Source organism: Oncorhynchus masou, chromosome 30 (genome assembly GCF_036934945.1).
Source record: "Oncorhynchus masou masou isolate Uvic2021 chromosome 30, UVic_Omas_1.1, whole genome shotgun sequence".
In the NCBI taxonomy this organism is placed as follows: Eukaryota; Metazoa; Chordata; class Actinopteri; order Salmoniformes; family Salmonidae; genus Oncorhynchus; species Oncorhynchus masou.
Genome location: NC_088241.1, coordinates 70,550,131 through 70,570,728, shown reverse-complemented (window position 1 = coordinate 70,570,728; position 20,598 = coordinate 70,550,131). Strand labels below are relative to the sequence as shown.

General features: G+C 46.2%; 1 long non-coding RNA gene and 1 pseudogene across 1 annotated transcript; both read left to right on the top strand.

Annotated features, from left to right (window-relative positions):
• Positions 1 to 10,510: 10,510 nt before the first annotated feature.
• On the top strand, positions 10,511 to 13,472 carry LOC135521700 (telomeric repeat-binding factor 1-like; annotated as a pseudogene).
• Positions 13,473 to 15,044: 1,572 nt separating this feature from the next.
• On the top strand, positions 15,045 to 20,587 carry LOC135522966 (uncharacterized). The gene is made up of 3 exons (XR_010452748.1): positions 15,045 to 15,142; positions 15,488 to 15,514; positions 20,134 to 20,587. It is a non-coding gene; the product is annotated as an uncharacterized LOC135522966 (long non-coding RNA).
• Positions 20,588 to 20,598: the final 11 nt, after the last annotated feature.

The window sequence follows — 20,598 nt, the reverse complement described above, 5'->3', positions numbered from 1 at the left end:
TATATACAGGGGGTACCGATACAGAGTCAATGTGGAGGCTATATACAGGGGTACCGGTACAGAGTCAATGTGGAGGCTATATATAGGGGGTACCGGTACAGAGTCAATGTGGAGGCTATATACAGGGGGTACCGGTACAGAGTCAATGTGGAGGCTATATATAGGGGGTACCGGTACAGAGTCAATGTGGAGGCTACATACAGGTGGTACCGGTACAGAGTCAATGTGGAGGCTATATACAGGGGGTACCAGTACAGAGTCAATGTGGAGGCTATATACAGGGGGTACCGATACAGAGTCAATGTGGAGGCTACATACAGGTGGTACCGGTACAGAGTCAATGTGGAGGCTATATACAGGGGGTACCGATACAGAGTCAATGTGGAGGCTATATACAGGGGGTACCGATACAGAGTCAATGTGGAGGCTATATACAGGGGGTACCAGTACAGAGTCAATGTGGAGGCTATATACAGGGGGTACCGATACAGAGTCAATGTGGAGGCTATATACAGGGGGTACCGATACAGAGTCAATGTGGAGGCTATATACAGGGGATACTGGTACAGAGTCAATGTGGAGGCTATATACAGGGGGTACCGGTACAGAGTCAATGTGGAGGCTATATACAGGGGATACTGGTACAGAGTCAATGTGGAGGCTATATACAGGGGTACCGGTACAGAGTCAATGTGGAGGCTATATACAGGGGATACTGGTACAGAGTCAATGTGGAGGCTATATACAGGGGGTACCGGTACAGAGTCAATGTGGAGGCTATATACAGGGGGTACCGGTACAGAGTCAATGTGGAGGCTATATACAGGGGGTACCGGTACAGAGTCAATGTGGAGGCTATATACAGGGAGGGTACCGGTACAGAGTCAATGTGGAGGCTATATACAGGGGGTACCAGTACAGAGTCAATGTGGAGGCTATATACAGGGGGTACCGGTACAGAGTCAATGTGGAGGCTATATACAGGGGGTACCGGTACAGAGTCAATGTGGAGGCTATATACAGGGGATACCGATACAGAGTCAATGTGGAGGCTATATACAGGGGGTACCGGTACAGAGTCAATGTGGAGGCTATATACAGGGGATACTGGTACAGAGTCCATGTGGAGGCTATATACAGGGGGTACCGGTACAGAGTCAATGTGGAGGCTATATACAGGGGGTACCGGGACAGAGTCAATGTGGAGGCTATATACAGGGGGTACCGGTACAGAGTCAATGTGGAGGCTATATACAGGGTGTACTCCATCGCAGTGCTAGCTGGCCACTAGGGATCCTGGTTGGAGTCCAGGCTCTGTCGTATCCGGCCACGACCGGGAGACCCATGGGGCGGCGCCCAACGGCGTTAGGGGAAGGTTTGGCTGGCCGGGATGTCCTTGTCCTTTTCGCGCTCTAGCGACTCCTGTGGCAGAGGTGTGCGGTGTTTCCTCTGACACGTGCGACTGGCTTCCAGGTGAAGGGGGCAGTGTGTCAAGAAGCAGTGTGGCTTGGTTGGATCGTGTTTTGGAGGACCCACTGCTCTCGACCTTCGCCTCTCCCGAGTCCGTACCGGAGTTGCAGCGATGAGACAAGACTGTAACTACCACTTGGATATCATGAAATTGGGTAGAAAAAGGGGAAGAAAAACATCTCTTTCTCTGAGCAATTAAATTAGTATACTATAATTACCCAAATGTAGAGGATGCAATATAGTTCAGTATTTGAATTATTTTTGATACGCTCATTATTGCTCATCTTGATCAAGGGTGAATAATTTGGGACCCCACTGCATATTTCAGGGAAGCAACCGAGCTAAATCAGATAGCAACCGAGCTAAATCAGACAGCAACCGAGCTAAATCAGACAGCAACCGAGCTAAATCAGATAGCAACCGAGCTAAATCAGATAGCAACCGAGCTAAATCAGATAGCAACCGAGCTAAATCAGATAGCAACCGAGCTAAATCAGATAGCAACCGAGCTAAATCAGATAGCAACCGAGCTAAATAAGATAGCAACCGAGCTAAATAAGATAGCAACCGAGCTAAATAAGATAGCAACCGAGCAAAATCAGATAGCAACCGAGCTAAACCAGATAGCAACAGCATTCATTGCATCATTGTGCTTTCGACCAAAAAATGTGAGTTAATTAATCACCTCAATCAATCACTTAATTACTCAGAACAAGTTTTCCATTTCCAACAGTGGGTTCAATAATGTGTGTCTGTGTGTCTAATGAGGATGAACAATTTATCACAAAGAGGAAATGGATTACATTTCAAATACACACTTTGAATTGATAGTGCCTGTTTAAGTCATGGTCAATAACTCCGTCTAATTCTCAAGGGGAGATTCAGGACCAGTCTACTACTACAGGAGAATAATCTTACCAACTCGTTTATATTTCTGCACATTAATTGGGCGTGATGATCGACCTACCTTAAAAACTGTGGTCCCAATGAGCTCTCATTTCTCCCAAGTGTGCACTTGTTTACTACCAGGAAATGATTGTCATGTAGGAAACTCCATCTAGCCCATAATAACCACCAATCAGATGCTTTCACATTTAGTCAACAAGAACACAAGTGCACACTTCAAAGGAAGGATACCGTATTGAGATGAAACCCCTGCATTGTACTAATCTAGTAGGGATCCCTCATTGGCCAGATGTGGTGGAGGGATCACTCATTGGCCAGATGTGGTGGAGGGATCCCTCATTGGCCAGATGTGGTGGAGGGATCACTCATTGGCCAGATGTGGTGGAGGGATCCCTCATTGGCCAGATGTGGTGGAGGGATCCCTCATTGGCCAGATGTGGTGGAGGGATCCCTCATTGGCCAGATGTGGTGGAGGGATCCCTCATTGGCCAGATGTGGTGGAGGGATCCCTCATTGGCCAGATGTGGTGGAGGGATCACTCATTGGCCAGATGTGGTGGAGGGATCCCTCATTGGCCAGATGTGGTGGAGGGATCCCTCATTGGCCAGATGTGGTGGAGGGATCCCTCATTGGCCAGATGTGGTGGAGGGATCCCTCATTGGCCAGGTGTGGTGGAAAACAGGTAAACCTACAGTAACCCTCCCTCATTAGACAGGTGTGGTAGAAAGCAGGTAAACCTACAGTAACCCTCCCTCATTAGACAGGTGTGGTAGAAAGCAGGTAAACCTACAGTAACCCTCCCTCATTAGCCAGGTGTGGTAGAAAACAGGTAAACCTACAGTAACCCTCCCTCATTAGCCAGGTGTGGTAGAAAACAGGTAAACCTACAGTAACCCTCCCTCATTAGCCAGGTGTGGTAGAAAGCAGGTAAACCTACAGTAACCCTCCCTCATTAGCCAGGTGTGATGGAAAACAGGTAAACCTACAGTAACCCTCCCTCATTAGACAGGTGTGGTGGAAAACAGGTAAACCTACAGTAACCCTCCCTCATTAGACAGGTGTGGTGGAAAACAGGTAAACCTACAGTAACCCTCCCTCATTAGCCAGGTGTGGTAGGAAAACAGGTAAACCTACAGTAACCCTCCCTCATTAGCCAGGTGTGGTAGAAAGCAGGTAAACCTACAGTAACCCTCCCTCATTAGTCAGGTGTGGTAGAAAACAGGTAAACCTACAGTAACCCTCCCTCATTAGCCAGGTGTGGTAGAAAACAGGTAAACCTACAGTAAGGTGTGGTAGAAAGCAGGTAAACCTACAGTAACCCTCCCTCATTAGACAGGTGTGATGGAAAACAGGTAAACCTACAGTAACCCTCCCTCATTAGCCAGGTGTGGTGGAAAACAGGTAAACCTACAGTAACCCTCCCTCATTAGACAGGTGTGGTGGAAAACAGGTAAACCTACAGTAACCCTCCCTCATTAGACAGGTGTGGTAGAAAGCAGGTAAACCTACAGTAACCCTCCCTCATTAGCCAGGTGTGGTAGAAAACAGGTAAACCTACAGTAACCCTCCCTCATTAGCCAGGTGTGGTAGAAAACAGGTAAACCTACAGTAACCCTCCCTCATTAGCCAGGTGTGGTAGAAAACAGGTAAACCTACAGTAACCCTCCCTCATTAGACAGGTGTGGTGGAAAACAGGTAAACCTACAGTAACCCTCCCTCATTAGACAGGTGTGATGGAAAACAGGTAAACCTACAGTAACCCTCCCTCATTAGACAGGTGTGGTGGAAAACAGGTAAACCTACAGTAACCCTCCCTCATTAGCCAGGTGTGGTAGAAAACAGGTAAACCTACAGTAACCCTCCCTCATTAGACAGGTGTGGTGGAAAACAGGTAAACCTACAGTAACCCTCCCTCATTAGCCAGGTGTGGTAGAAAACAGGTAAACCTACAGTAACCCTCCCTCATTAGCCAGGTGTGGTGGAAAACAGGTAAACTCACAGAAGCTTCTCTATAGAATTTCCCGCCACTTCTCCTTCTACTTCTTCTATGGTATTATGGCAGTCCTCAAACAATGTTAGAGGTGAACGTCGCCACCTACTGGATGGGTGACAACTGATAAACTTTAATGCAGAAATAATATTGGAAGGTGGAAAGGTATACAAAAACTACAACTTTTCTCCTTCAATCGGACTGAACTGTAACGACAGGTCCCTCCACAGGTTCAGGAGCAAGAGAAGGGGGAACCTCTCCCTGTAACGTTTTCTCCATGAAGTCCTGAAGATCCCACAAAAATTGTTGCCGCCTTCACAAGGATTTCAAGTTTTTTTCATTTTGTATTAGTTTTTCCACTGCAGCTCATCAGTCGCGCAAATAACACAACAAGCTGTGGGGCATCTCTCTCATCTCATCTCCACTGCAGGCTGTGGGGCATCTCTCTCCTCTCATCTCCACTGCAGGCTGTGGGGCATCTCTGTCATCTCATCTCCACTGCAGGCTGTGGGGCATCTCTCTCATCTCATCTCCACTGCAGGCTGTGGGGCATCTCTCTCATCTCATCTCCACTGCAGGCTGTGGGGCATCTCTCTCCTCTCATCTCCACTGCAGGCTGTGGGGCATCTCTCTCATCTCATCTCCACTGCAGGCTGTGGGGCATCTCTCTCATCTCATCTCCACTGCAGGCTGTGGGGCATCTCTCTCATCTCATCTCATCTCCACTGCAGGCTGTGGGGCATCTCCCTCATCTCATCTCATCTCCACTGCAGGCTGTGGGGCATCTCTCTCATCTCATCTCCACTGCAGGCTGTGGGGCATCTCTCTCATCTCATCTCCGCTGCAGGCTGTGGGGCATCTCTCTCATCTCATCTCCACTGCAGGCTGTGGGGCATCTCTCTCATCTCATCTCATCTCCGCTGCAGGCTGTGGGGCATCTCTCTCATCTCATCTCCACTGCAGGTTGTGGGGCATCTCTCTCATCTCATCTCCACTGCAGGCTGTGGGGCATCTCTCTCCTCTCATCTCCGCTGCAGGCTGTGGGGCATCTCTCTCATCTCATCTCCGCTGCAGGCTGTGGGGCATCTCTCTCATCTCATCTCCACTGCAGGCTGTGGGGCATCTCTCTCATCTCATCTCCACTGTTGGCTGTGGGGCATCTCTCTCATCTCATCTCCACTGTAGTAGACCTCCTGGACAGCACTGATCCTGGCTACTGCAACCTCTTTTACTTTTTTTAAAATTTTGTTTTACAAAATCAAATCACATTTTGTTTGTCACGTGCGCCGAGTACAACTGGGGTAGACTTTACTGTGAAATGCTTATGAGCCCCAACGATGCAGAGTTAAAACATTACAATAGAAATCAAACTGTCTCTGCCTGGCCGGTTCCCCTCTCTCCACTGGGATTCTCTGCCTCTAACCCTATTACAGGGGCTGTGTCACTGGCTTACTGGGGCTCTTCCATGCCGTTCCTAGGAGGGGTGCGTCACTTGAGTGGGTTGAGTCTTTGACGTGATCTTCCTGTCCTGGTTGGCGCCCCCCTCGGGTTCGTGCCAAGGGTGAGATCTTTGTAGGCTCGGCCTTGTCTCAGGATGGTAAGTTGGTGGTTGAAGATATCCCTCTTGTGGTGTGGGGGCTAAGCTCTGGTAAAGTGGGTGGGGTTATATCCTTCCTGTTTGGCCCTGTCCGGGGGTATCGTCGGACGGGGCCACAGTGTCCCCCGACAACGCCTGTCTCAGCCTCCAGTATTTATACTGCAGTAGTTTATGTGTCAGGGGGGTAGGGTCAGTCTGTTATATCTGGAGTTATTCTCCTGTCTTATCTGGTGTCCTGTGTGAATTTAAGTGTGCTCTCTAACCCCCCCCTCTCCCCCCCGTTGCTCCAGTTTCAACTGTTCTGCCTGCGGCTATGGAATCCTGACCTGTTCACTGGACATGCTACCTGTCCCAGACCTGCTGTTTTCAACTCTCTAGAGACAGCAGGAGCGGTAGAGACACTCTGAATGATCGGCTATGAAAAGCCAACTGACATTTACTCCTGAGGTGCTGACTTGCTGCACCCTCGACAACTACTGTGATTATTATTATTTGACCCTGCTGGTCATCTATGAACATTTAAACATCTTGGCCATGTTCTGTTATAATCTCCACCCGGCACAGCCAGAAGAGGACTGGCCACCCCTCATAGCCTGGTTCCTCTCTAGGTTTCTTCCTAGGTTCTTGCCTTTCTAAGGAGTGTTTCCTAGCCACCGTGCTTCTGCATTGCTTGCTGTTTGGGGTTTTAGGCTGGGTTACTGTAAAGCACTTTGTGACATCGGCTGATGTAAAAAATGCTTTAAAAATATATGTGATTGATTGATTGATTGATTGATTGATTGATTGATTGATTGATTGATTGATTGATTGAGGAGTTACAGACAGTTGTTTTGCATCTCTGGTTTTTGTATGCCTCTTTTGTTATTTTTATAGCATAACTTTATTCCATATTTTATAGGAAATGTTTTTTTTACTAAGTGTACAACACATTAGGAACACAATGGACTTGAAAGCGATGGACTCGAAAGCGCTCCACAGGCATGCTGGCCCATGTTGTCTCCAATGCTTCCCACAGTCTCGTTGGCTGCATGTCCTATTGGCGGTGGACCATTGTCGATACACACAGGAAACTGTTGAACGTGAAGAAAAACAGCAATGTTGCAGTTCTTGACTCAAACCTGTGCACCTGGCACCTACTACCTTTCCCCCGTTCCAAGGCACGAAGATATTTTGTCTTGACCTTTCACCCTCTGAATGGCACACATACACAATCCATGTCTCAAGGCTTAAAAATCCTTCTTTAACCCCGTCTCCTCCCCTTCATTTACACTGATTGAAGTGGATTTAACAAGTCACATCAATAAGGGATCATAGCTTTCCCCTGGATTCACCTGGTCAGTCTGTGTCATGGAAAGAGCAGGCGTGTTACACTCAGTGATCAACAACAATTGTTTTTGTATAGTTATATTTCTAGTTGTTTGGGATCAAAAACACAACACATTCACAGTTCATAAAAGATTGAGATTATAAGGAATTCAAAAGTTAAGAATCTTACATTTTCCAATTTATATAATTTAATATCATGTATATTTTTTTTAATTCAGGCTAAGATATAATTTTATCATCTCCATTTTGGCCTATCTATTATTTTATTTACACCGAAATATTTGCATGAATAAAAATAAATATGTTGTTCAGGCTATTTTCCTGTGCTTCATGCTTCAATTTGGGCTCCTGAGGGCGCAGTGGTCTAAGACACTACATCTCAATGCTAGAGGTGTCACTACAGATACCCTGGTTCAGTAGTCCTAAGGTACTACATCTCAATGCTAGAGGTGTCACTACAGATACCCTGGTTCAGTGGTCTAAGACACTACATCTCAATGCTAGAGGTGTCACTACAGACCCTGGTTCAATGGTCTAAGGCACTACATCTCAATGCTAGAGGTGTCACTACAGATACCCTGGTTCAGTGGTCTAAGACACTACATCTCAATGCTAGAGGTGTCACTACAGATACCCTGGTTCAGTGGTCTAAGACACTACATCTCAATGCTAGAGGTGTCACTACAGATACCTGGTTCAGTGGTCTAAGACACTACATCTCAATGCTAGAGGTGTCACTACAGATGCCCTGGTTCAGTGGTCTAAGGCACTACATCTCAATGCTAGAGGTGTCACTACAGATACCCTGGTTCAGAGGTCTAAGGCACTACATCTCAATGCTAGAGGTGTCACTACAGATACCCTGGTTCAGTGGTCTAAGACACTACATCTCAATGCTAGAGGTGTCACTACAGATACCCTGGTTCAGTGGTCTAAGACACTACATCTCAATGCTAGAGGTGTCACTACAGACCCTGGTTCAGAGGTCTAAGACACTACATCTCAATGCTAGAGGTGTCACTACAGATACCCTGGTTCAGTGGTCTAAGACACTACATCTCAATACTAGAGTGTGCTCACAGACCCTGGTTCAGTGGTCTAAGACACTACATCTCTAATGCTAGAGTGTCACTACAGATACCCTGGTTCAGTGGTCTAAGACACTACATCTCAATGCTAGAGGTGTCACTACAGATGCCCTGGTTCAGTGGTCTAAGACACTACATCTCAATGCTAGAGGTGTCACTACAGACCCTGGTTCAGTGGTCTAAGACACTACATCTCAATGCTAGAGGTGTCACTACAGATACCCTGGTTCAGTGGTCTAAGACACTACATCTCAATGCTAGAGGTGTCACTACAGACCCTGGTTCAGTGGTCTAAGACACTACATCTCAATGCTAGAGGTGTCACTACAGATACCCTGGTTCAGTGGTCTAAGACACTACATCTCAATGCTAGAGGTGTCACTACAGACCCTGGTTCAGTGGTCTAAGGCACTACATCTCAATGCTAGAGGTGTCACTACAGATACCCTGGTTCAGTGGTCTAAGACACTACATCTCAATGCTAGAGGTGTCACTACAGATACCCTGGTTCAGTGGTCTAAGACACTACATCTCAATGCTAGAGGTGTCACTACAGATACCCTGGTTCAGTGGTCTAAGACACTACATCTCAATGCTAGAGGTGTCACTACAGATACCCTGGTTCAGTGGTCTAAGGCACTACATCTCAATGCTAGAGGTGTCACTACAGATACCCTGGTTCAGAGGTCTAAGGCACTACATCTCAATGCTAGAGGTGTCACTACAGACCCTGGTTCAGAGGTCTAAGACACTACATCTCAATGCTAGAGGTGTCACTACAGATACCCTGGTTCAGTGGTCTAAGACACTACATCTCAATGCTAGAGGTGTCACTACAGACCCTGGTTCAGTGGTCTAAGACACTACATCTCAATGCTAGAGGTGTCACTACAGATACCCTGGTTCAGTGGTCTAAGACACTACATCTCAATGCTAGAGGTGTCACTACAGATACCCTGGTTCAGTGGTCTAAGACACTACATCTCAATGCTAGAGGTGTCACTACAGACCCTGGTTCAGTGGTCTAAGACACTACATCTCAATGCTAGAGGTGTCACTACAGATACCCTGGTTCAGTGGTCTAAGACACTACATCTCAATGCTAGAGGTGTCACTACAGACCCTGGTTCAGTGGTCTAAGACACTACATCTCAATACTAGAGGTGTCACTACAGATACCCTGGTTCAGTGGTCTAAGACACTACATCTCAATGCTAGAGGTGTCACTACAGATACCCTGGTTCAATTCCAGCTGTACCAGTGTCGTCTGGGTTTGGCCGGTCATCATTGTAAATAAGAATTTGTTCTTCACTTATTTGCCTAGTTTAATAAAATATTTAGCATGTCATTGTTTTTTCCAGACATTTCACATTGGGTTTCCAAAATCTCTTATATATATATTTTACCATAGTAACAAAACATTCGCCTCTCAGAGATGATATGGCACTTCTTTGAATAGTGACATTATCCATAGTTTTGTTTACTTTACGTACTTAGCTAGTTGTCATGGCACCCTAGTTGTAGCAGCCGAAGCAGAGAGCTCCTAAAAATATGTACATATGTGTTTTTAATTGTGTGTTTTTTAATCAGCTGTTTTATTTTTTGATAACATTTGAGTTTTATTGCGTATTTCAGGTGCTTTTGACCCACTGATTTGCAGATGGACAGGCAGGTCAACTCTTTTGTCAACTCTTTTACTCTAACAGGGCATTCCATTTTCCCGACATTTGTCTACAGGTGGCCTAATTATCGCCTGGTGCAGAGCTCATGACCGGATTTTCCCCATAAAAATTGTAGTGCAGCTGTAGACCCGAGGCTACCGGCAACCTACCGGCAGCAGGGAGCCCTCTATATATTTATTAATCACTTATCACAACCCAACGTTCGCCAAGAATTCTAGACATATGCTAAATAAATTCAAATAGAAACACTATGACAAATAAAACCATTACAACGTGCCTACTCAAATTTGTATGACTCCCTGATCAAATAAAGGTTAAATCAAATTAATAAATAAAAGTGTAGCTTGTGTTAGCCACTCCGAGGCGCTAGGGAGCTGTGTTCAACAGATCGTCCCATCACCTGATGGACGCGCATTTTGAATCAATAAGAAAAAAAGTGTTTATTTCCTGTTATAGTTAACAGTTTGATTAGCGATGGAGGCTGATCCAAATAACAGAACATTGACAATTACAAGCACTACAGATGAAAATGTATGCTTTTCCGATGTGACAACTGTTGTTAAAAAATGGATGATTGACTTCAGTTTTGTTAGTTTGTGTCAATTCTTCAAAGAGGGCAAATTTGAAGAATTCAACCGAACGATTTCGACGCTGGAAAGTAAGTTTTGCTGGTTGAGGTTAATTTAGTTTATATGGACTAATGTAGTTACTAGCTGTAACGGGTCTGTATCATTCTGTTTTAGCGATCATTGATGGTACCCCTCGTTTAAACACCGAACAGAGACAGAAAAGGCAGATATGTGGCTTCCTCGCACGGATAATGCACGGGAAACATTTAGGTAAGTTAACCCAGCTATATTTTAGTTTCGTTTTGTTGCCTTTCGTTTGTTTGCATTGCACGTATCAATCAGTACTGATCTTTAAGTTTAGATGTCTCGATAGCTTTATTAACTAGTATAATAATAATATGTCGTTGTTTGTTATAGACGTGTCCTTCGACAGAGACGAGCGGTTGTCGCCTCTGATGTCGGCTGTCGGTGTCTGGGCGTCTCAAGAAGAGACTGTGGCGGATGTCACTCTGTTCCAGCACATCACCAATCTACTCTATGTTCAGGTGATGATTTAATGTGTTGGTTTCTGTGCTCTACATTCCTACTGTGTATACGGTCTATCTACATGTAACAATTCATTATTATTATAAGTCACACACTAACCAGACCAGGAGACTCATCAAAAGTCTCGGAGCAGGAGGGGATTTTTTTTTTTTTTGGAGGGGGGGGTCAGTTTTGTCTTTTGTAAATTCCAATGAAAAATGTTACATGCTACCTAGCATGAGGATGAAAAGGGCAGGTTTCCAGGACAACCGTAGTATTTAAATATTATCTGGAGCAGTGTGGATAAATGTAACATTTGGAGTACAGTGGCATGTCCCATCCCTGCATTGAGGTACGTTTTCCGTCCCATATCTTGTACCAGTCCACGGTGTCTTAACCTAACTATATAATTGCCTTCCGACCTCAATGCAGCTTAGTGTAAACCAGCGTAATGGTATCATCTGGCAACATGGACAAAACAAGACCTAATCCTTGATCGGCACTCTTATTCTGAGAGGAATACAGCACATACAAGCTGTGAAACCAGGCATGGATTTCTAGGTATTGTCTTGAATTCTGTTTATAGCACTGATGAGCTGTGCTTAATTCACTGGTCTTCTCTTCCAGAATGTTGCTGTGTTTTTTGACTCACTGGTCTTCTCTTGCTGTGTGTTCTGACTCACTGGTCTTCTCTTGCTGTGTGTTCTGACTCACTGGTCTTCTCTTCCAGAATGTTGCTGTGTTTTTTGACTCGCTGGTCTTCTCTTCCAGAGTGTTGCTGTGTGTTTTGACTCGCTGGTCTTCTCTTCCAGAGTGTTGCTGTGTGTTTTGACTCACTGGTCTTCTCTTCAGAGTGTTGCTGTGTTTTGACTCACTGGTCTTCTCTTCAGAGTGTTGCTGTGTGTTTTGACTCCTGGTCTTCTCTTCCAGAATGTTGCTGTGTTTTTTGACTCACTGGTCTTCTCTTCCAGAGTGTTGCTGTGTGTTTTGACTCGCTAGTCTTCTCTTCCAGAGTGTTGCTGTGTGTTTTGACTCGCTGGTCTTCTCTTCCAGTGTTGCTGTGTGTTTTGACTGCGCTGGTCTTCTCTTCAGAGTGTTGCTGTGTGTTTTGACTGCAGCTGGTCTTCTCTTCCAGAGTGTTGCTGTGTGTTTTGACTCGCTGGTCTTCTCTTCCAGAGTGTTGCTGTGTGTTTTGACTCGCTGGTCTTCTCTTGCAGAGTGTTGCTGTGTGTTTTGACTCGCTGGTCTTCTCTTGCAGAGTGTTGCTGTGTGTTTTGACTCGCTGGTCTTCTCTTGCAGAGTGTTGCTGTGTGTTTTGATTTCGCTGGTCTTCTCTTCCAGAGTGTTGCTGTGTGTTTTGACTCGCTGGTCTTCTCTTGCAGAGTGTTGCTGTGTGTTTTGACTCGCTGGTCTTCTCTTGCAGAGTGTTGCTGTGTGTTTTGACTCACTGGTCTTCTCTTGCACTGTGTGTTTTGACTCACTGGTCTTCTCTTCAGAGTGTTGCTGTGCCTTTTGACTCACTGGTCTTCTCTTCCAGAGTGTTGCTGTGTGTTTTGACTCACTGGTCTTCTCTTCAGAGTGTTGCTGTGTGTTTTGACTCACTGGTCTTCTCTTCCAGAGTGTTGCTGTGTCTTGACTCACTGGTCTTCTCTTCCAGAGTGTTGCTGTGTGTCTTGACTCACTGGTCTTCTCTTCAGAGTGTTGCTGTGTGTCTTGACTCACTGGTCTTCCTCTTCCAGAGTGTTGCTGTGTGTCTGGAGAAAGGGAAACAGCGTCATGGCTTCATCAGCTCTCAAATGGCTCGAGGAGAGTGAGCGAAATCCCACAGGTAAGCAATGCCTCCGCAGCACATATATGACTGGGGACTTTTAAAGTACCTGTCCAGTGTTTCCGGATTTCCATGAATTTATATATATATATATGTGTGTGTGTGTGTGTGTGTGTGTGTGTGTGTGTGTGTGTGTGTGTGTGTGTGTGTGTGTATATGTATATATATATGTGTGTATGTATGGTGGTCCCGGGTCTGTGTGTGCTCTTGCCATCTCCATTGATGTCATTGTCAAGCCATTTGAAATGACAATGAGTGAGTAGTTGTCAATCGCACCAACAGAGTGTCACTCAGGCTATATTTCCCTCCCTTCGTTTCCAGAACTTGGGAATCAAGCTGTCGTTGATCGTCAGTAAGAGGGACAAGTATCACCCCCTTCCTGCTCACCTTCGGCTGGAACCGTCTGCTTTCTGGAGAACATACAGACCTTCCTGGATCGCTTCCTGGAGAATCACCCATCGGGACCTTCCTGCTCCCAGGTAGGGATCTGAACCCAGTGACTAGAGTTGGGCACTTATCTAGATTTTCATACTCTCACTCCTGGATTGTTGGGGGATTTACCGGTTTAGAAACACAAGCGCCAAAACAAAAGCCTGTTGGTCTTCGATTTATTAGAATGCTAACATCATGAGCACAAGTAATAGTGATTTTTTTTTACATGGAGGCTGCTAGCTAAATATGCTAACGACGCAAACCAAAAAATTTGGTTGAATAATATCGAAGACAGTGGTACAACTATGAAAGCTGTCATCAAGGTAAAGGGTGGTTATTTTAAATTTTATTCTGGTTACTACATGATTCCATGTGTGTTATTTCATAGTTTTAATGTCTTCACTATTATTCTACAATGTCGAAAATAGTAAAAAAAAAAAAAAAAAAAACTTGAATGAGTAGGTGTGTCTAAAATGTTTGACTGGTAGTTAACACTATCCATTTCTTAAAAATCCTTATTTAACCTGTCTTCTTCCCCAATCTTCACTGATTTTTGAAGTGGGTGTAACAGGTGACATCAATAAGGGATTGAGGGGTGGGGTGTGTGTACTGGTGCATCAACTACAGAAGCAGGGAATTAATTTTACCTTTATTTACTAGGCAAGTCAGTTAAGAAAAAATTCTTATTTTCAATGACTGCCTATGAACAGTGGGTTAACTGCCTGTTCAGGGGTAGGATGACAGATTTGAACCTCGTCAGCTCGGGGATTCGAACTTGCAACCTTCCGGTTACTAGTCCAATGCTCTAACCACTAGGCTACCCTGCCGCCTCTACACTCTAACCACTAGGCTACCCTGCCACCTCTACACTCTAACCACTAGGCTACCTGCCACCTCTACACTCTAACCACTAGGCTACCTGCCGCCTCTACACTCTAACCACTAGGCTACCTGCCGCCTCTACACTCTAACCACTAGGCTACCTACCGCCTCTACACTCTAACCACTAGGCTACCCTACCACCTCTACACTCTAACCACTAGGCTACCTGCCACCTCTACACTCTAACCACTAGGCTACCTGCCACCCCTACACTCTAACCACTAGGCTACCCTGCCGCCTCTACACTCTAACCACTAGGCTACCTACCACCTCTACACTCTAACCACTAGGCTACCTGCCGCCTCTAAACTCTAACCACTAGGCTACCTGACACCTCTACACTCTAACCACTAGGCTACCTGCCGCCTCTAAACTCTAACCACTAGGCTACCTGACACCTCTACACTCTAACCACTAGGCTACCTGCCACCTCTACACTCTAACCACTATACTACCTGCCTCCTCTAAACTCTAACCACTAGGCTACCTACCACCTCTACACTCTAACCACTAGGCTACCTGCCTCCTCTACACTCTAACCACTAGGCTACCTGCCGCCTCTACACTCTAACCACTAGGCAACCTGCCGCCTCTACACTCTAACCACTAGACTACCTGCCGCCTCCTGTCCTATGCGTTCTTCTGGCTCGTACAAGGCGTACATACTTACTTAGCGGTATCGAGTGCCTTTTGGGAAGTAACTCCTCTAATAGTGTTTTTATTCTGCTTGACCCCCTGTTTTTCAGGCAGCCACTAAGGTGGTCAAGGCAGGCCAGGAGACAGGGGACTATTCTGAGACTCGGGAGGCGTCATATACTACCAGCCAATCTTCTGAACACTCCAAAGTGTAAGGACTGGTTCAATATGTCTTTTATCTACTAGAATCTCACTATTTATAGATCTATTGAAACATTGTTTTTAATTAACCCTGCATACATAATCAAAATGATTTGATTAGACTTCTTATTATTTGATTTTACTGAATTGAATGTAGTATTTATTTATTTTTTTGTATTGTCTTCATCGTAATTGTGTAATAATAAGTGGAATTCAGTCTTGTCGACTACGAGCGTGAATTCAAATGAAGATGCTCAACCGACGCGTTATGGGGGAACATCCTCCAACTGTCATATGTTCAGTTCAGAAATGATCTTTGAGGTGAAAGTAAAGTATGCTGTTTATTTCCTACCAGGAATCAGGAGACCAGTGTTCTTATGAGGTGAGTGTTTGTCGTTACTTTGAATGAATGAGGGGGGCGCAATGGTTAAGGGCGCTGTACTGCGCCCCCGCTGTGCCACCAGGAACTCTGGAGTTCGGCATGTAGGCTCTGTATAAGTAACCCGGCCGAACGGGGGAGGTCCGTGGGCGGGACGCACAGATGTGGCGTCGTCCGGGTTAGGGGGGTTTGACCGGTGGGAAATGCTCACCAGCGACTCCTGACGGGCCGGGCGCAGTGTGCACTAGCCAAGGTCGCCAGGTGCATGGTGTTTCCTCCGACATTGGTGCGGCTGACGCCTGGTTGGATGGCGCTGTGTTAGAAGCAGTGTGGCTTGGTTGGGTTGTGTATTTGAGGACGCATGACTTTTTTGTAGTAGCTACGAAACAATTGGATACCATGAAATTGGGGAGAAAAAGGGGTAAAATTAAACAAATTTAAAAAAGAAATAAAGAATGAATAAACGGACCATTGTAAAATAAATAACATGTTTCAGCTCATGGAGAAGGGAAGGTTCTGAAACATGAAACTGCTGTGAATGTATACAGTATATTCTGTATGTCTTCAGACCCCAAACAATTACGTTACAGCCTTATTCTAAAATTGATTTCAGTTAATTGTTTCCCTCGTCAATCTATACACACATTAATGACAAAGATAAAAATGTTGTTGTTTTTTTATTAGGTTTTAAAAACTTAGGTAAATGCGTGTTAAAGACCCGTTGGCACCACCAGCTCTTCCTGGCGGCCGGCCGCCCTGATCAACCGAGGAAGAAAGAGCCTTGGTCAGGAGGCGACCAAGATCCCGATGGTCATTCTGACAGAGTTCTAAGAGTTCTTCTGAGTGGGAGAACCTTCCAGAAGGACAACTGTGTCTGCAGCACTTCACCAAATCAGGCCTTTATGGTAGAGTGGCAAGACGGACTCCTCGGTAAAAGGCACATCACAGCATGCTTGGAGGCATCTAAAGATTCTCTGGTATGATGAAACCAAGATTGAACTCTTTGGTCTGAATGCCAAGCATCATGTCTGGAGGAAACCTGGCACCATCCCTACGGTGAAGCATGGTGGTGGCAGCATCATGCTGTGGGGATGTTTTTCAGCAGCAGGGACTGGGAGACTAGTTCGGATCGAGGGGAAGATGAACGGAGCACAGTACAGAGCGATCCTTGATGAAAACCTGCTCCAGAGCGCTCAGGACCTCAGACTGGGGCAAAGGTTCACCTTCCAACAGGACAGCGACCCTAAGCGCACAGCCAAGACAACGCAGGAGTGGCTTCGGGACAAGTCTCTGAATGTCCTCGAGTGGCCCAGCCAGAGCCCGGACTTGAACCCGATCGAACATCTCTGAAGAGACCTGAAAATAGCTGTGCAGTGACGCTCCCCATTCAACCTGACAGAGCTTGAGAGGGTCTGCAGAGAAGAATGGGAGAAACTCCCCAAATACAGGTGTTCCAAGCTTGTAGCTGAGTAAAGGGTCTGAATGCCTTTTAAAAAATATATTTAAGACATTAAACCTGTTTTTTGCTTTGTCATTTTGAGGTTTTCTATTGATGTCATTATGGGCTATTGTGATGTCATTATGGGCTATTTTGATGTCATTATGGGCTATTGTGATGTCATTATGGGCTATTGTGATGTCATTATGGGCTAGTGTGTATAGATTGATGAGGGGGGGGAAACAAATTTAATACATTTTAGAATAAGGCTGTTAGGTAACAAAATGTGAAAAAGGTCAAGTGGTAGAAATGTAAGTTTCTGTCTTGGGGCCCGGCCCATGGGGCGTTGGTCTAAAGTTGTGCTCACTCATCCTCAAGTCAAACCACGTTAGTTTTGACCAGAGGATTATGGGGGATAATGACCTTGCTATAGTCGGTCAATGTCTTCTTCCCAGGAGGGGGGCGTCGTTTATAACTGTTGTGTTATTTCTGAGAAGACTACTACACACACGCACAATGATTTATTAAGTTGACGCACACCATACATACTCGTGCTTCCTGTTTTATAAATCAGACCTGTCAGAGAACGGCGCCCGTGACCGAGCATCATAACTCTGTCTGAAAACACCCATCAGTCACCTTGTTTTTTATGGTGACAATAACGTTCCTATTTGCTGTATACTTTGGAGGTATTGGCAGTAGGCCAAGATACTAATCTAACGGAAATAATTTCAAACTCAAATGTCTCCTTGGAGGTGTTGCCAGAACGTTTCCTTTTACAGTGACATTATTTGTTGTTGTTTTCTGAAAGACACAAACAAATGCAAATTTGTTGTGGATCGTTTTTTTTTTTTTTTCAGTAATGTTTGGCGTTTTTGACTTTGTCCCGACCCTAAATATGCGGCCCTGCCCACAAAATTCAGAAATATTGTCTACTTGAACACAATGTTAAATTCTACTGTATGTTTATAAACCACGCACCCTGTCCTCTGTATGGAACAAACACTTCAAATGTATATTAAGCCTATCTAATCGGCCCAATTTAACGAGATGCTTATGCTAATTTGTTGGAAGAGCTACTTGGTCAGAATATGAACTCCTCATGGCCAGAAAAGATGACATGTTTATGATACATGTATTATGTTTCTAAATGAAATGTGTGGTCTATACAGTTATTCAGACCTCGACAAACACACGTCAATGGAAAAGGTGACCCGTCTGTTCTACCTGAAACTGGGCTAGGATCTATAGAGCAAAATGAGGCTGCTTGAAATAGCTTCTCTATTTACTACTGTGAGGTGGGTCTGTTTTTAAGAGAGACAGGACGAATGGTAAGCTTATCCATCGTTCTTGGTCTGTAGGCTATTTTCACCAGTGGAAACCATCCAGTCAGCAAATTAATTAATTCTGCAGTGGTCATGGAAACTATAAATAAATCATAGATAATCATAAATCATAGAAAATCAATGCTTTTTTTCCCTAATTATTTTACAATGCAAAGATACATCTATTTTTCACTCTTCTCACTAACAGCAAATTAAATTGTATCTTGTTATATTTGGCTATAATTTGGCTATTTTAGTTATTTTAAAGGCCACTGTTGCCTCTTAAATGCCAGGAAGTGTGTACGTACAAGAAACTGTGCGCATGGTCTGAAGGGGCCTGGTCAAAAGGAGCTGGCTGTGGGGGCCTGGTCAAAAGGAGCTGGTTGTGGGGGCCTGGTCAAAAGGAGCTGGTTGTGGGGGCCTGGTCAAAAGGAGCTGGTTGTGGGGGCCTTGTTCAAAAGGAGCTGGCTGTGGGGGCCTGGTCAAAAGGAGCTGGCTGTGGGGGCCTTGGTCAAAAGGAGCTGGCTGTGGGGGCCTGGTCAAAGGAGCTGGCTGTGGGGCCTGGTTCAAAAGGAGCTGGCTGTGGGGGCCTGGTCAAAAGGAGCTGGCTGTGGGGCCTGGTCAAAAGGAGCTGGTTGTGGGGGCCTTGGTCAAAAGGAGCTGGCTGTGGGGGCCTGGTCAAAAGGAGCTGGCTGTGGGGGCCTGGTCAAAGGAGCTGGCTGTGGGGGCCTTGGTCAAAAGGAGCTGGTTGTGGGGGCCTGGTCAAAAGGAGCTGGCTGTGGGGCCTGGTCAAAAGGAGCTGGCTGTGGGGGCCTTGTTCAAAAGGAGCTGGCTGTGGGGGGCCTGGTCAAAAGGAGCTGGTTGTGGGGGCCTTGGTCAAAAGGAGCTGGCTGTGGGGGCCTGGTCAAAAGGAGCTGGTTGTGGGGGCCTTGGTCAAAAGGAGCTGGCTGTGGGGGCCTTGGTCAAAAGGAGCTGGTTGTGGGGGCCTTGGTCAAAAGGAGCTGGCTGTGGGGGCCTGGTCAAAAGGAGCTGGTTGTGGGGGCCTTGTTCAAAAGGAGCTGGCTGTGGGGGGCCTGGTCAAAAGGAGCTGGCTGTGGGGGCCTGGTCAAAAGGAGCTGGCTGTGGGGGGCCTGGTTCAAAAGGAGCTGGTTGTGGGGGCCTTGGTCAAAAGGAGCTGGCTGTGGGGGCCTTGTTCAAAAGGAGCTGGCTGTGGGGGCCTTGTTCAAAAGGAGCTGGCTGTGGGGGCCTTGGTCAAAAGGAGCTGGCTGTGGGGGCCTTGGTCAAAAGGAGCTGGCTGTGGGGGGCCTGGTCAAAAGGACCTGGCTGTGGGGGCCTGGTCAAAAGGAGCTGGCTGTGGGGGCCTGGTCAAAAGGAGCTGGTTGTGGGGGCCTTGGTCAAAAGGAGCTGGCTGTGGGGGCCTGGTCAAAAGGAGCTGGTTGTGGGGGCCTGGTCAAAAGGAGCTGGCTGTGGGGGCCTGGTCAAAAGGAGCTGGCTGTGGGGGCCTGGTCAAAAGGAGCTGGTTGTGGGGGCCTTGTTCAAAAGGAGCTGGTTGTGGGGGCCTTGGTCAAAAGGAGCTGGCTGTGGGGCCTGGTCAAAAGGAGCTGGTTGTGGGGGCCTTGGTCAAAAGGAGCTGGCTGTGGGGGGCCTGGTCAAAAGGAGCTGGTTGTGGGGGCCTTGTTCAAAAGGAGCTGGCTGTGGGGCCTTGGTCAAAAGGAGCTGGCTGTGGGGGCCTGGTCAAAAAGGAGCTGGTTGTGGGGCCTGGTCAAAAAGGAGCTGGCTGTATAAGGAAATAGTGTGCCATTTAGGAAACATCATTTAGGAAGCATCATTGTCTAATGATATATTGCATTTCTCCTCAGACCCAAGAAGAAGAAGAAGCTGCTGTCAACAAGGAATATTCATCCGTGGAAACCAGAGTCTGGCAAGAAGCCTGCACTCACTGTTATGAGAAAAGGGGGTATGGTCTTCCACTCTCTGTCTCTCTGCCAGGACGTACAGTGTATTTAAGATCTTGGGTGGTTTTTAATGCTCTTTGTTCTGTCACAGTAATTCTCCTATTGCTCTTGAGAAAGAACATGGTTATAATGCCAAGTAGAATAACTAGCTACAATGTTGTCCCTGTAAAGTTCTCTCTCTCTCTCTCTCTCTGTTTCTCTCTCTCTGTTTCTCTCTCTCTCTGTTTCTCTCTCTGTTTGTCCCTGTAAAGTTCTCTCTCTCTCTCTCTCTCTCTGTTTGTCCCTGTAAAGTTCTCTCTCTCTCTCTCTCTCTCTCTCTCTGTTTCTCTCTCTCTCTGTTTCTCTCTCTCTCTCTGTCTCTCTCGCTCG